General features: G+C 41.8%; 1 protein-coding gene across 3 annotated transcripts in view; it reads right to left on the reverse strand.

Moving 5' to 3' along the window:
• RNF38 (ring finger protein 38) overlaps nucleotides 1–15257 on the reverse strand; it is a 133177-nt gene that overhangs the window by 99350 nt on the left and 18570 nt on the right. Inside the window, exon 1 of one of the 3 annotated variants that reach the window (XM_075447313.1) lies at nucleotides 12138–12158. The exons of the other annotated variants lie outside the window; for them this stretch is intronic. The gene's annotated coding sequence lies outside the window, so the exon portion shown is untranslated. Of the gene's footprint in view, nucleotides 1–12137; nucleotides 12159–15257 lie in introns of those variants that run through there. 3 annotated transcript variants of the gene reach the window in all.

The following is a 15257-nucleotide window of genomic DNA, read 5'->3' on the forward strand; positions in this document are numbered from 1 at the left end:
GGATCTTTTTCTCTTCAAAATAATCAGGAGGTGACCCTTTATTTTCAAACTCTGTAACTCTCTTATGAGATCTGTCAAGTATCAGCATAGAGACTGGGGGAAAAAATATTTGTACCACAGAAGAATGAAACACAAGCAGTCCACTGCTTTGTATGAAAAACCAGGAATGAAGATTTTAGCTCCAAAACATTTTTAGATTGCTACCAGAATGTTCCTGCCACCCTACAAAAACAAGTTAAAAATTACTCTGTCAAATTAAGCAAAAGAACTCTCTAGACTAAAATTGTACATGCAATAAAATGGGCAAGGCATGGCAAAAAGATCTACAATATTATAGTCAAATTGGAAATCTTAAAAGAAATAAGGAATTACTTTTGTGAATCACAAGAAAAGATTCATCTTACTGTAGCAGCTACAGACTATATGCAGTGGATCCAGTATATAACATCATAGTCATGAGCTTTATACGTCAAGAATCCAGACATTCTGCATCTCGGTATCTTAAAGCACTTCAAAGTTTAGGCAACATCACGTGCTAACTGTCAACTGTTTTATGACGTCAAGTGAAAAGTCACAAGAAGAGTTCCCCAAAGCATTCTGTTAAAGAACACTGACTACCCAAAAAGTTACAGTTGATGCAGTTTTCCTTCAATGGTGAATAAATCAAAATTTAAAAATAAATTATTAAAAGGTAAATAAATTCTTAAGCAGCATTCACAGAGGACAGAAAAAAAGTGATATAAGACAGACATACTAGTATGCACAATTTAGGAAAAAAACCAATTATAGTTTAAGGAAAAGCATAACTACCAAAGCATTTGGCTACTTCCTTAAGTGGTAATTATGAAATCTAAAATAAAACTACACACTTCTGCTTGCACTCCTTACAGGATAACCTTGCAGGCAAGTTTTTAACATTGAGCACCTTGTAACAGTGTTACACTCCATCACGGAAACACACGTACAGAGCTGCCATTAGCACTGAAACTCAGACAGCAGTTAAAAGTTCTTCTGTTTTTTAACATTGTTTTGAATAGCATTAACACAACAGACAGTACAAATAATCTAACTGCAAAGAAGGCTTCGTAGTCTGTACAAATACTAACAACACCGACTTGACTTAGACCATATGTGGCATCCTATATGTCCTTGGACAGCAGGAAGTTCAAAGAGAAAAACTGAAAACTCAGAAGTCAGGACAGAGCTTAGTTACATGAAAGGCACAGACATAAATCAAATTAGTCTGCTGCAGAAATTTATGATGGAAACACATCACAGTAGTAAGTTTAGATAACAGTATGGAAGTCAGTGACAGGGAAGAATGTCTGAAAACTACAGGAAAATATCAGTAGAAAAAGCAAAAGGTCAAGGGGCTTAACTTAAGGAGGGCAACTTTGCAAAAGTTCTAAAAGAAATTACCCAGAAGGAGCTTTGATACAGGAGGAAACAGAAAATGCACAAAGTATATCTTGCATGAGATAAAGATTATAACAATTATATTGTTAAATAATACCATATAACAAAGATTATAACAACTTGTAACAATTTCTGGGATAATCACACATCACAATATTTAACCTGCAATTTCCTAAGCCACACAACGTGTTTTAAAAGTTGAGACTTTACCAGAACAAGAAGCTGCTGATGTTGCTCACAGGAGAAAAACAGCAGTGGAAAAAAAAGGTCAGGTAACTGCCTTAACACTGTGGAGCTGAACTGTGTTCATTAAACAGACTGTTCCCACCCAGAACTGAGAAACAGCAAAGCTATTCTACATCTGTGTGGCTATAGGAAAAAATAAATCACAGCACACAAGTTTCCTGAGCATTCTTGGAAGCTCATTCTTTAAGTATGCAGTAGTTCAGTACCACTCATACTGCTTTAACTGTTCAAATTTCTTTCTCTCTTAACCCCAAATGTGCCAGAATTCTTTGCTACTATGACTAGATCTGCTATCTCATCCAACACAAGGAGCAAAATGTCCATTTCTCTCACTGCACTGCTTTTTATATATTTATTTAATCCTTTCAGCCTGGGCTTTACTGATTACCTGAGGCATATTGCCAAACAATACAAGATCGATTAGATGAAGTTAAACTTCCAGCCAGTAACCTAGGCCAACAAGCATGCTAACGATAATCAACATCTCACCAAAGACTTCTTTTTAATATAAAGTAATGATGTTATCCAGACAGGACACTTCAGCTTTCCTATCTATCAGAAGGCTCAAATATTCACTCATTTCTTAAGCTGCACAGCAAGCGGCTGTCACGTATCAGCAAGCTCAGAACTCCAGTAAAAGCTGACTGAGGAAACATGAAGGGTGTGGTTGCCATGTTGGTAAAGTACAGCAGCTCCACAGGGTGAAGCCTCTTGTCTGTTCTCTTCCCACCAGCTCAATGGCAGATGCAAGACGTGAACTCTGTCTTTGGCATTTCCACTACTAAAAAATCCCACAAAGGCTCAGCTCGTCCTTCTTTAGTGATACTGCCTCAACAAGAAGTCAATATATTCACATGAACATTGTCAGAACACAGTTTCTCTCTGAAAAACAAAGTTCTTACAGCAGGGAGACTGTCCACAGTGGCCACGGTGTGCCACTCCCGCATTCAGTTACATTTAGGAGACTCTTCCACAAGAGCCTTGTTTAAACCTTATTCAAGAAATGTACACAGGTCTCAGGATAATTGCCACATTGAAAGGATTCTTTTGTTCTCTGTTTAAAGGACAAACAAAGCAGGCTTGAGACATAGTTTTTGGTATTGCTAATTTCATGGAAGAATCAAGTTGATTTAGCTAGTGGACAGAACCCAAACTTCCCAAACAGGTGCAAAAATACAAGCTAAAATTGGAATACAGCAAACAACTAGAAGCACTCCTTGCAGCAGATCCCTAAATTTGTGCAGGCATTTTAAGATTTTCCAGTCTCAACCAACTGTACTGAAATTACAGCTTTGTACACTCTGGCTTGACAGCAAGATTATCTACTAGGTTCTCTCTTAAGAACGATAAGGAGAAGAGGCAACCCCAGCAGTGGAATGTGGAGTGGACACATTCCCAGAAAGCAGGGAAAGAAGGGATCATAAGTCATTTTGAAGAAGCAGTGATGGGTTATTACAAAAGCTTCCTAATTATTCATAGCAATTAAAATCAAGACTGTTGACCAGAAAACCAGTTACTCACCATTTTAAAGAAGAAAACTGGTTTAAGTAACTTCATAAGTAAAAGCAGGGAGAGGGCCAAAAAATATCTTCAAGAAGATAAAAAGGGGGGCAAGAAGACAAAATCATGAGTGAATTCAGAGGGAGCTAGGTCTACTGCAGACCTCTGTCCCCCTTGCCAGGGCACTGCCTCCACACTTCCAGAACATCCTCAGGGCGTGCTCTGTTCAGGAGGAGGCAAAGCAGCACACTGCCACTAAAGCAAACGCAAGAGACATGACCCAGCCAGTTCCACACAGACACGTAAATGCACTGGATGAAGTGTGGGCAGAGCTGTTCAACTAAGGAGTGCTTATCCTCACCTGTCTAGCACGGTGCTGCTATACTAGAAAAAGATCTTAAAAGTTTGAAGCAATCCTCATTTTCTAGTCTATTACAATCAGTAACAGACATGACTTGGGGTCAAACAAAAGATAAATAAAACAGAATAATGACAGGATTTAACAATAGCAAGTGATAGGCAAATAAAAAGATGACATTCAGTGCCAATAACCACAAAAGAACCCACATCAGGAGAAAAATAATCCCAGATATACTTGTGGACCAAAAGATTCCTTTTGCTTCCTCCCCTTAAATGGAAATGGTCTGTTTGCATAACAGATGAACATTCAGAATTAGCAGAAAACGACTACAGAACAAGACTGAAAATAGTGTACTCTCAGGGTTTGCTAGTACCTTGAAAACTGTATTCTTCAGAGCCTGTAATCAGAGTCACAGAACGGTGAAAAAGTCATCAGCTTAGATGACTATCACTTAGATGACTGTGTGCCACAGAGAAGTTGGACGAAGAAAAGTTACTGACTGTGCTGTAAAAAAAGTCAAGGGCAGTGAACACAATGTTCCTGATACAACTTCCAACTCAGAAAGTCCCTGACCAGGACTTCTGAAGCTTGGGTAATATGAGAAGAATTACTTTGTTTGCGCCTTACTTCAACTTCATTCTTAAGCATCTGTTGAGGCCACAAGTAGTGTTATGGTTTGGCTGCGGCCGGCAACAAAAGCGCCACGTGGCCGCCCCTCCCCCTGCTGGGGTGCAGAGGAGAATGGAAAGAAACAGGCAGAAACTGGTGGGTCGGGATAAGGGCAGTTTAACAGAACAGCAAACAGAGGGAACAGGAACAACAACGATACAGATAAGGGGAACACACAAAACAAAACAGACCGCACAACAGAGCCACTCTCCACAACCGCCACCGCAGTGCACTCCCAAGCCACAAGGAGCTCCCGCCGCCCCGCTCCCCCCGACCCCCCGACCGGAACCCAGCATGACGGCACATGGTATGGAATACCCTGCTCTGTTTGGCCAGGTTGGGTCAGCCCACCCGGCTGTGTCCCCTTCTGGATTCCGGTGAAAATTAACCCTGTCCTGGCCGAACCCAGGACAAGCAGCAACCAGGTACAATCCAGACTGACGTAGGACTAAGTTTTATCTGACAGTATAAGAACAATTTGTTCCAAAACCACTGTTCACCTTCCAAAAATATCCCTCCAGACTTTTAAGTCCTGTTGTAGGTAGGTTCCAAGTTTTGGAAAGCACTTCAGCACTTTTGTGTGGCCTCAGTAAAACTTCAATACAGAACAGAACATCACCAGCGGGACCAACAGCAGTCCCTCTCAGTGTAGGAAACTCACTAACAGACATTGTGTGGCTTACTGGGCACAAGCAGTTTTCCACAGACATAGCAGTCCTATCACAGACTGGTAAGTGTCTGAACAGAGCAAAAGACAACTCCTGACACCAGCTGAGATAGAATCTATATGACACTTTCTCCCTACTCTGCAAGTAGTCTGCTTGATTACTAGTTTTTTCTTTTTGCACTACCCGTTGCAGCACTTTGCGAAATACAGCCTCTCCGAGCACAACAGCAATGTAAGTAAAAAGATTCTGCCCCATGAAGCAATAAAGTTTGGAACATTATTTCCTCATTCAGAAGCCAGGTACCAAGCCTGTGATTTTACTAAAACATGACCAAGGGGCAGATGTTGACTTCTAGCAGGATATAAGGACTGAGGAAAGTCTGAACTTTCTTTGGGTTGCTTAACACTTGGCACATGACAGACCCTTCTGTGCTCAGGTACCCGGAAACTGGAACTAGAGGAAAGAACAGCACATAAGGTTAGGGCTCAAGAAGTTAAGAGAGAAGAAAGCAGTAAACCAAACTTTATGTACATCCTCTGGAAACTATGTCTCCATTTCTCTTCCTCCTCAAGACACCCCAAGGTGGCGGATGGTAAGATAAGTCAGAATGTAGGGGAGTATTAGGAGTTAGGATCTGAGTACTAAGGAACTAAACCAGGGTATGTGCAGCCAAGACTAAACATTCGGGAAAAACGGAACTGGAGAGAACACCTCCCAGACATAAGGTCGACCCAGGGACTGTCTAATACTAAAAGATTCCCACTTCTGCCAATAGTGGTGGTGTAAAATAGGGTGCATGATGTGATGGACAGGGTGGGGGTACGTGACGCATAAGAATGATAGGGAATTCCACAAAGATTATGCAGAAAACAAAGGACTTACTATCAGAGGCCTCAGGCAAGAACGCCCCAAAGGACATGTAACAAGCACATCCTAAAGAAGTGCAGATAAACCAGCAGACACCAAGACCCTGAGAAATTCACAAACATCTCAGTGACCCAACTCATGACCACATATGGGAGGAAAGATCCAGAATTCATGGAAAGGACACTAGGAGGTACCACTCCTACAGTCACCAGAGACCACCGAGGACCCCAGAGAAGCCCCACAGAGATCCAGGCTGCATGTGTAATGACTATGCAAATATGATAATTAGTTCCAGGAAACAGAAGAAGTATGTATGAACATTCTGGGAAACTTAATGCACATGCATGTAACAGGGTTATATAAGCTTTGGGTGAGGCGACATACGGCATGCACGTTAGGAGGAGCGATCCCCCGTGCATCCGGTACTGTAATAAAGAATGCCTGCTTTTTAGTGCTACACTGGCATTAAGAAGTTTTACTCCCGATTTCGGTTACAGTGGGATTCTACAACAAGTTCGAAGTATTCTGTAACAAGAACTGAACACAGAGCAGCAACTGAAATAAGTCCTCTCAATACAGGCAGTCTCTCAGAAGCCATCAGAAAGACTAGAAGACTCTGTTTAATGCTCCTGATAGTTTTATGTCTAGATGTCCTTTCAAGAGCTACTTCAAGAGAGAAAAGCACAATCCAGATTCTATAACTGAAGTACTATTAACAGCCTGCTTCAATAAGCCATTCAATGTTAGTTCTCCTAGAGTCAAATGACTACACTATGCACTGGATTTCTAGACACAGATTCTCAGTTGTCTAACTGCCAATGTTTTCTACATTATTTCCATAAGAGCAGCAGCATCTTATGATGGGAAACTCCCCCAGTTTTTACAGGAAATTGTTTCTTCCTAATACTGGCATCCATATTACAAAGCTTATGTGAATGAACTCTTAAGTTAAACTAACTGCAATGCTAAAATGTTTTAAATGAACAGTTCAGCTGGGGGAAAAAAAAAGTGTAGTCAGATGTTTAGTTCTGTAGGCTAGAGTTAATACACTTCTGTGAAACGTAACATGCTTTTGGGCAATAAGGGCAATGCAGGTTTTCTGCTTTTTACTTGATAAGAAAGAAGAGCTATACAATATTCATCATATGCCTTGAAAAGAGTTCACATCATATTTGCCTGCGCATATCAAACATGATGCAAAAAGCACCAAGCATGTACCAGTACCGTAAGCACAGGAGGAAAGTACTGGAGCTAGACAAGCAAATCATACAGTAGAGCTTGGTAAAAATTACATTCAGCATCTGAGGTTAGCATCTACCAGCCTTCAAGCTTGTGCTCTGCAATATTAGAGGTTAGGCGGGAAGGATCACTACCTTTAAAATGAGAGGCCTGCAGCTTCAGTCTCCTGAATAGAGACGATTACCCAAAACTGCAGGTACAGAGTGGAAACCAAGCTATTCTTTTCAATTAATGAACAAACTGAGTCATCTAAATAAAGGTAAAGTTCAAAGAAGTATCTACATATTGAGGACACTGCATCTGTGAAGTTTTTCATTCACTTTGCATCTCTGTAGAGCTGCACAAAACAGAAAATAAAAACTTTTCTTCCTGAAATACCAAGTTATTCTCATTTTTCTCCCCTTCCCAAGTATATGTTCCTTTATCATTGATGCTATCTCTATCATTATGTCCACACAGGAAATTTTTTTAACTGCCAAAAATATAAATAAATCAGTGCTACCACTATTTATTTACTTTTACAAAGCACTTGTTTACTGTGCGGGTCTGTCTGAAGTTTAATCTGTGTATCCTGATAGCCCACTAAAGACTACCAAAACAGATTACTAGTTACAGCAAATAATCTTTCACATTATCAAAAACATAAAAGATCTCTATATTCAACACTGCTGTAGATAGCAGCCCTCCCTGTTACTCAGTGCTCCTAGCAATCTACCCAACAGGTACAATGGATGGAGAGAGGTGGAAACAAACATCACCTAGAAGCTACTATGCAGATTGAAAAGAAGTGGTTACAACCTCTTTGCTTTTGTTTCTTGACCCCATGTTAGGGCAGCACTCCCACAGAGGGAAACACTTCCAACTGTCTTGCATACTGTGGGTGGGCATCTGTAAGAACACCCAGTGAACCTGGACAAGGGATATACCTCAGTTAACACCTAATGCTAGTGTTAAATTGCAGGAGTTCATTCATCCATCTTAGGAGCAAGGTTGTCAGAAGCCAGGTGCCAATGGGTAGCTTTTTCTGCTAGTCCAGCTGCAGCTTAGAATCATAGAATCATTAAGGTTGGAAAAGATCTCTAAGATTATGAAGTCCAACCATCAGCTTAAGTTATGACCTTAAACACAGTTTATAGGACATTCCTTATACCGTTTCTAGATAACTAATAAAGGGATGGATGCCTGACTCAGAGCTTCATGACACAAACTAGAGAAAACACACACACACACAAACCAAATGGTTTCTCATAGAATCGTAGAAGCATAGAATGGTAAGGGTTGGTAGGGACCTTAAAGATTGTCTGGTTTCAACTCCCCTGCCATGAGCAGGGATCTCTTCGACTAGACCAGGTTGCTCAGAGCTCCATCCAACCTGACCTTGAACACTACCAGGGAGGGGGCATCCACAGCTTCCCTGGGCAACCTGTTCCAGTGCCTCACCACTTTCATGGTGAAGAATTTCCTCCTAATATCTAATCTAAATCTGCCCTGTTTTAGTTTACAGCCATTCCCCCTTGTCCTGTCACTATACACCCTTGTGAAAAGTCCCTACCAAAGCTGTGCTTAACCTGCCTTTATGCAACCAGTGTCAGTCAAACATTTAAAAACCCCACAAACCAAATCAGCTCTTGCAGCATGCCCTGATTTCACCTTCCTCCCTTGTTTTGCCACAAAGGTCCCACAGCTTCACACTCAGTATAATGAAGGAGACTGCCCAATATTGAAACACTACTAGCGATGGATGCAGATCACTTTCTTCACTCTGAAGAGACTGTGTGTCATCATGGTAAAAGGTAGGTGATCGCTCCAGGAAACTAAAAGTTCATGAAAACGTCCCACGCCCACTCATTCCAGAGAAAAAGTGATCCCTTCAAACACATTTTGTAAAATTTTCTTCAAACAATACTGATATCTTGGATAAGCCACAACACTTTGGACAGGCTAAAAATGGGCCAATTTTCAGCATGGTACAACATAGAAGACAGGTCACCTAGAGCAACACCAACTGATCCTTACAAATACAAGAGTTCTTAATCATTTCTTCTTGGTATGTGAACCAAATGCTACTCAGAAAGGAGCAGCTCCTTTTAAGCACAAGGACAGAAGCCATTTCCCTTGCCTCCTTTCTCATAAACCCCACACCCTCTTCCATAGACATGGTTTCACTGAGGAGAAAGGTTTATTACTCTTTATTCCTGCCAACAACCTTGCTGACCTCTGTCCTTGCATGAAAATACATAATGAAGCTCCCTCTGTCCTTGTGATGGATATGACTTCTTTCTGAAGTTTACTCTGAATACCACAGCCATCAACATTTGACCACAAGATAGGTATTAGACAGATGTAATCCACTTAAAAGATTCTTGCAAAAATGCACATAAAAATCTAGGTACTGCATTTACAAAAAAATAGACAAGTGCAGTAATTTTACCAAATGACAGAGCAGCAGGCCACAGAATCACAGAATCACAGAATAGTAGGGGTTGGAAGGGACCACTGTGGGTCATCTAGTCCAACCCTCCTGCTGAAGCAGGGTCACCTACAGCAGGCTGCACAGGACCTTGTCCAGGCGGGTCTTGAATATCTCCAGAGAAGGAGACTCCACAACCTTCCTGGGCAGCCTGTTCCACTGCTCCGTCACCCTCACAGGGAAGAAGTTCTTCCTCATGTTCAGACGGAACTTCCTGTGCCTCAGTTTGTGCCCACTGCCCCTTGTCCTGTCACTGGGCACCACTGAAAAGAGCTTGGCCCCATCCTCCTGACACCCACCCTTCAGATATTTGTAAGCATTTATTAGGTCCCCTCGCAGCCTTCTCTTCTTCAGGCTGAACAAGCCCAGCTCCCTCAGCCTCTCCTCGTAGGGGAGATGTTCCAGTCCCCTCATCATCCTCGTAGCCCTCCGCTGTACTCTCTCCAGTAGCTCATAAGTAGATTTTACTGCAAATCACAGATCAGTCTGAACACTACTGACTACATTCCGTTTATATGACTGGCTTATTTCTTCATCTTTGTTAGTCCTGCAGTAGCTTTCTCTGCTGTGTGGCGAAAAAAAAAAACCCAAACAAAAAAACCTCAACCAACTAACACCACTACAAAACCCCCATTAACTTCCTGGAAGCCTTCTGGGTAAAGTTAAAAATCTGAAATCCCCGAAAATCTAAGCGAGTGACACAATATAGCAATCTCTCAATACATCAAAATGTTTTGGTTTAACATTTCATTTTGAATGTCACAATTTTATTTTCTTTACAATTCTAGACGTCTCCCCCATGGCAAAATTAAAAGTATATACAGTATCCTAAGATTTCTGACTAGTGGATAATCTAGATAACATCAGTAGGATTCACAGTCTTTATCTAGATCCTTCTGTATATACACTTACCTTTATTCAAAATAATGGCTGCTGTGCAGCTCATCTTCAGTTTTAGATGCAAGCTACAGGATGAGAAACCCAGAAAAGTCTGCCTTTGGGGTCAGCTACATTACCCTTTTCTGCTGCAGAACTCTTCTAGGCAGCAAACTGCTTAAGTCACACACAAAACAATACAAGGTGCTGAGTTCACTCTGCTCCCCTACATCAGCTTTTTTACTCAGCTTTTCATACATCTCGTCTTGCCCCAGGACACTCTGTGGAAATTAACTGTGCTTCCTTCTTCAAGCACCTGTCTTGGAGTGGTGACAAAATTACGAGCTCAAATTCCTCGTGCAGTCAAAGGAGAGATTAAGCACATAGAGATAGGCAATGTTTGTCTGCATGGTTATCTATATGAATAATTCGAGAACTCTTTATTCCAGGCCATCCTGTATTGGGTTTACATGGCAAGGTTTTGGCAGTGGAGGGGCTACAAGGGTGGCTTCTGTGAGAAGATGCCGGAAGCTTCTCCTTTATTGAACAGAGTCAATGCCAGCCAGTTCCAAGACAGACCTGCCACTGGCCAAGGCCGAGCCAACAAGCGGTGGTGGTAGTGTCTCTGTGATAACATGTTTAAGAAGGAAAAAAAACCTGCTGCACAACAGCAATGGCAGCAGGAGAGAAGAGTGAAAATATGTCAGAGAAACAAGTTTGCAGACACCAAGGTCAGTGAAGAAGGAGGGGGAGGAGGCACTCCAGGCACTGGAGCAGAGATTCCCCATCAGCCCGTGATAAAGACCATGGTGAGGCAGGCTATCCCCCTGCAGCCCATGGAGGTCCACAGTGGAGCAGATCTCCACCTGCAGCCCATGCAGGACCCCACGCCAGAGCAGGTGGATGCTTGAAGAAGGCTGTGACCCTGTGAAGACCCTGCGCTGGAGCAGGTCTCTGGCAGCACCTGTGGACCCAGGGAGAGAGGGGCCCACACTGTAGCAGGTCTTCTGGCAGGATCTGTGACCTCATGGGGGACCTACTCTGGAGCAGTTCATGGAGAACTCCAGCTCGTGGGAAGGACTCATGTTGGAGAAGTTCTTGGAGGACTATCTCCCATGGGAAGGACCTCACGCTGAAGCAGGGGAAGAGACAACGTGTGATGAAATGATCACAACCCCCATTCTCCATCCCTCTGTCACACAGGGGGAGGAGGTAGAGAAGTCTGGAGCGAAGCGGAGCCTAGGAAGAAGGGAGGGGTTGAGAGGAAGGTGTTTCAAGACTCATTTATCACTATCCTACTCTGACTTTTGATTGGCAGTGAATTAAATTAACTTCCCCAAGGCAAGTCTGGTTTGCCTGTGACTGTACCTACTGAGTGATCTATCTGTCCTTATCTCGACCCGTAACGCTTTTGTCATCTTTTCTCTCCCCTGTACAGTTCATGAGGGGGAGTGATAGAGCAGCCTGGTGGGCACCAAAGTTAACTCACCACAACATGATAACTTTTCACCACAAGATTTCATTTTAGTTTCCACAGTTTCTGATTTTTTATGTTCTGCATAAAAGAACTGGACTCTGGTCTGGAATTTTCTTCATGCAATTTCTTTGTAATTCAGTAACAGACTACAGAAGTAAACAGCTCACTTTTCTTTTTAATAGATTTCTTAGAATTTCCTCCTCTGTATTTGCCAATTCTCAACTTCTGATATTTTTTTTTCTTTGAACTTCGTAACGCATCTCATTTCCTGGTGGTCTTGCCTGGCTAGTTATCACCCACTCTCACTCTGTTCCATCAGGATTTCCCATAATCCCATCACACTCTTACCTTTCTCAAGTAAACAAGACCCAGCTCTCCCAAACACTCCTATTACCATAGCTCCTTGTGCGCCAACTGATACTCATGGTAACATCTGAAAGCAAAAGCAGCAACACAGATGCACGTCAGCCAGTACCTGTAACATATCCACACAGGTCAGCAGTTTTCAGTTGTTCATCTAGCAGCTTAACAGCAAAAATACCCATTTGAGTTCAAACTCTATTAGACACATGAAAACTTTGAGAAAGAGGGTAAATTACTGCAATTATACCCAATATGTATGATCATTTTAAGTGACTAACTCCTTCTGATGGGGACTGCTATTACCAGTATAAGAGATGCATCTAAGTAGCCAGGTCAGCGAGTACCAATAGCAAGTCATTAGCTAGTAGAGTTACATATTGCAGACAAGTTTCACAAAAGAACTCTGTGAAGTTTAGAATGCATTTAACACCTACAAATCTAGGATTGCCATACAGCCAGTTTCCTCCTCAGCAATACCTCTTTTTATATCTTCAATAATGCACTGAAGCAATTAGAAGTCAAGGAATGTGACCACTGCTAAACTGTAGATCTTTTTAAGAGACACAGAGGTGACTGTTTTAGATATTAAGGTATCCAAGTTCATGTGCCTGTCTGTGAGCATTCACACATGCACAGGGTGTTTGTGTCCAGCAGCAAGCAAATAACTGAAAATATGCAAGGCAAAAGAGAGTTAAAACCTAAGACACTGGATTTATCACCAGTTGTGCATGTTTTCACCTCTCAACCCTTCTTTGAGAGCATCAGCATGCTAGTTAACAGTAATAGTAGTAAGTGGGAAACTAGACAATATTCAACAGAAAAGAAACTTTGAATGAACAATGACTTTGTGACTTGTGAGATGCCCATCTTTGTTTCAGCATATCAGCTTTTTCTCAGGCTGCTCCTTCTTCAGCAGCCTCTGGGTCATCTCCAAAAGCAAAAGGAAGCCTACTAGTAGCCTCTGTACAGTAATGAAGAACAGCCACAGGCATAAACAGTCAAACCAACAAACACAAACCAATACATCACAGATCAACTGTGTTTTCATGATACTTGGTTTGCAAAGTTTAAGCATGAATGCTCATGGTTGATGATGAGAATTATGCCTACACTTCTGGAGACAGTAGAGCAAATCTGATCCTGAAAATCTGCTCCGTTTCACAATGTTTTCTGGAAAGTAACATCTGCATTGCCTGGGTGAGTAAACTTAGAATTTGAGCTTTCATGACCCAAGTTTTTGCAAAACAAAATATGCCATATCCAGAGTAAAACTCCAGGAGTTCAGACATAACCAGAGACCACACTGCCACATTTCTTTTTTTTATTTATACACCAACCAAGATCCACTTCCCCTTCTTTTTGTGAGTCATTAATTAATAACACTAGCAGTTTGCTTCACATACAAAAGCCTTTCTTGTTAACACCATAAAAACAAAGTTCTAAGCCCGGTTTTGCTGGTGTTCATACAAAACCCTCACAGGGAATCCAAGCCGTTGGAGCAAGACAGCTTTTTGCTTACCAGGGCACCAAATCACTTTCACATCCCAGAAACTTGCCTCCCAGAGGTGTTTCTTCGACCTCAGCCTGCTAACTATATCTTCCATCACAATTTCCAGACAGCCCTGGAGAACAGATATCCTCTTGTTTCAGTTTCCCCTCTCCTAAGGCCACATGATAGCACTCTTATTTTGATGCCACTGCACTGCACTCATGATAACATAAACAGCTCCAGTGGCAACAAGAATGCTGAACATAATAGTCTGCAAGAGGTGCAATTCAGCCCAGCAAAGTATTTTTATTATACTTTGAAATTTGTTCCTTCACGAATAGCCTTGAAAAGGACAAGCCTAATTGCACTGGGAGGTAGCAAAAGCAAGGAAAAAGCCTGGAAAGCCATGAGATCAATCCAGGAAGCTCCAGGTCAAATGAGCTGAGGAGCACAAAAATTCTGAACACCAGGAGCAACAAAACAAGGAGCAAAAGTCAGGCAAAGCAAGGCAAAGGCATAAAACATGACTGTTTTGTAGGAAATCACCCCTTAAGTTGGGGTGCCCCATGGACTGCCAGGACAAGGAGGCTGAAGCACTCCAAAAAGCCACCACATGGACCCCCCTACACAGCTGGATATTTCTTCTCAGTATCAAACATAAATGTTAGAAACTTTGAATTTCAAGCATCTGTGAGCTGGTGACCTACATATGAGAACAGCCAAGTGTACTAGTAAGCAGTGATAGCACAGGTGCACTGTGTCTATAACCCAAGAACAACCGGGTTATCAGATCAAAATGCTCTTATTGATGACTTACCCTGTTTCTTGGAACAGGAAAAACTCTCCCAGAACTAGCAATTCAAAGTCACTTTCATGTCTGAGAAGACCATCTTTGCCACCTTAGCTATACTAATTTAGTGTAGCATAACTATCCAGCACAGACAAAACCTAAGCAATAACTCCAAAGATGTTGGACAATAAATATCAAAGAATGTAAGTACACACACATTCAACAACAGTCATCCCAACTGTACCAAACAGTATTTAAGTATTTTCACTTACTGGTGTCTACAAAGATCATAAAATCTTCAGTGGTTATTCTAGGCCCTTCCTCTACAGAGACGCAACAAACCTCACCCAGCATTTCTTCTCCAAATTGTATAAATTCCAGACCTCTAGAAGACCAAAATCAAAAACAGTTCAGTAAGCAATCATTTTGGTATCTCTTTGCTGGACAATCTGCCGTAATGTGAAAATCCCTAGAGACATAATAGGCTTCCAAAACTAGACACGGTGCCTTGGAAAAAAGCTTTCCTGCGGCCTTATGCGATGAAAGAACGATCTCCTATGTCTTGCCTTCTGACGCAGACTAGACTTCTTTGATACTCCTCTTTTTCTCACTATTACACTTGAGGAAAACAACCCAAAATGGTAAACAGCAGAAAAGAGAGAAACACAAAGGTAAGAAAGAACTAAGCTACTAGACACATTTGTCTCTTTGGGACATCAGTCCCAAACAGAAAACGCAGCATCCACAAAATAACTGAGAGGAAACAAACACTTGACCTAACACAGAAACATAATGTTAAAGAATAATAATGAAACAAACAGCACAA

The sequence above is a fragment of the Opisthocomus hoazin genome, chromosome Z, assembly GCF_030867145.1.
Source record: "Opisthocomus hoazin isolate bOpiHoa1 chromosome Z, bOpiHoa1.hap1, whole genome shotgun sequence".
NCBI lineage: Eukaryota > Metazoa > Chordata > Aves > Opisthocomiformes > Opisthocomidae > Opisthocomus > Opisthocomus hoazin.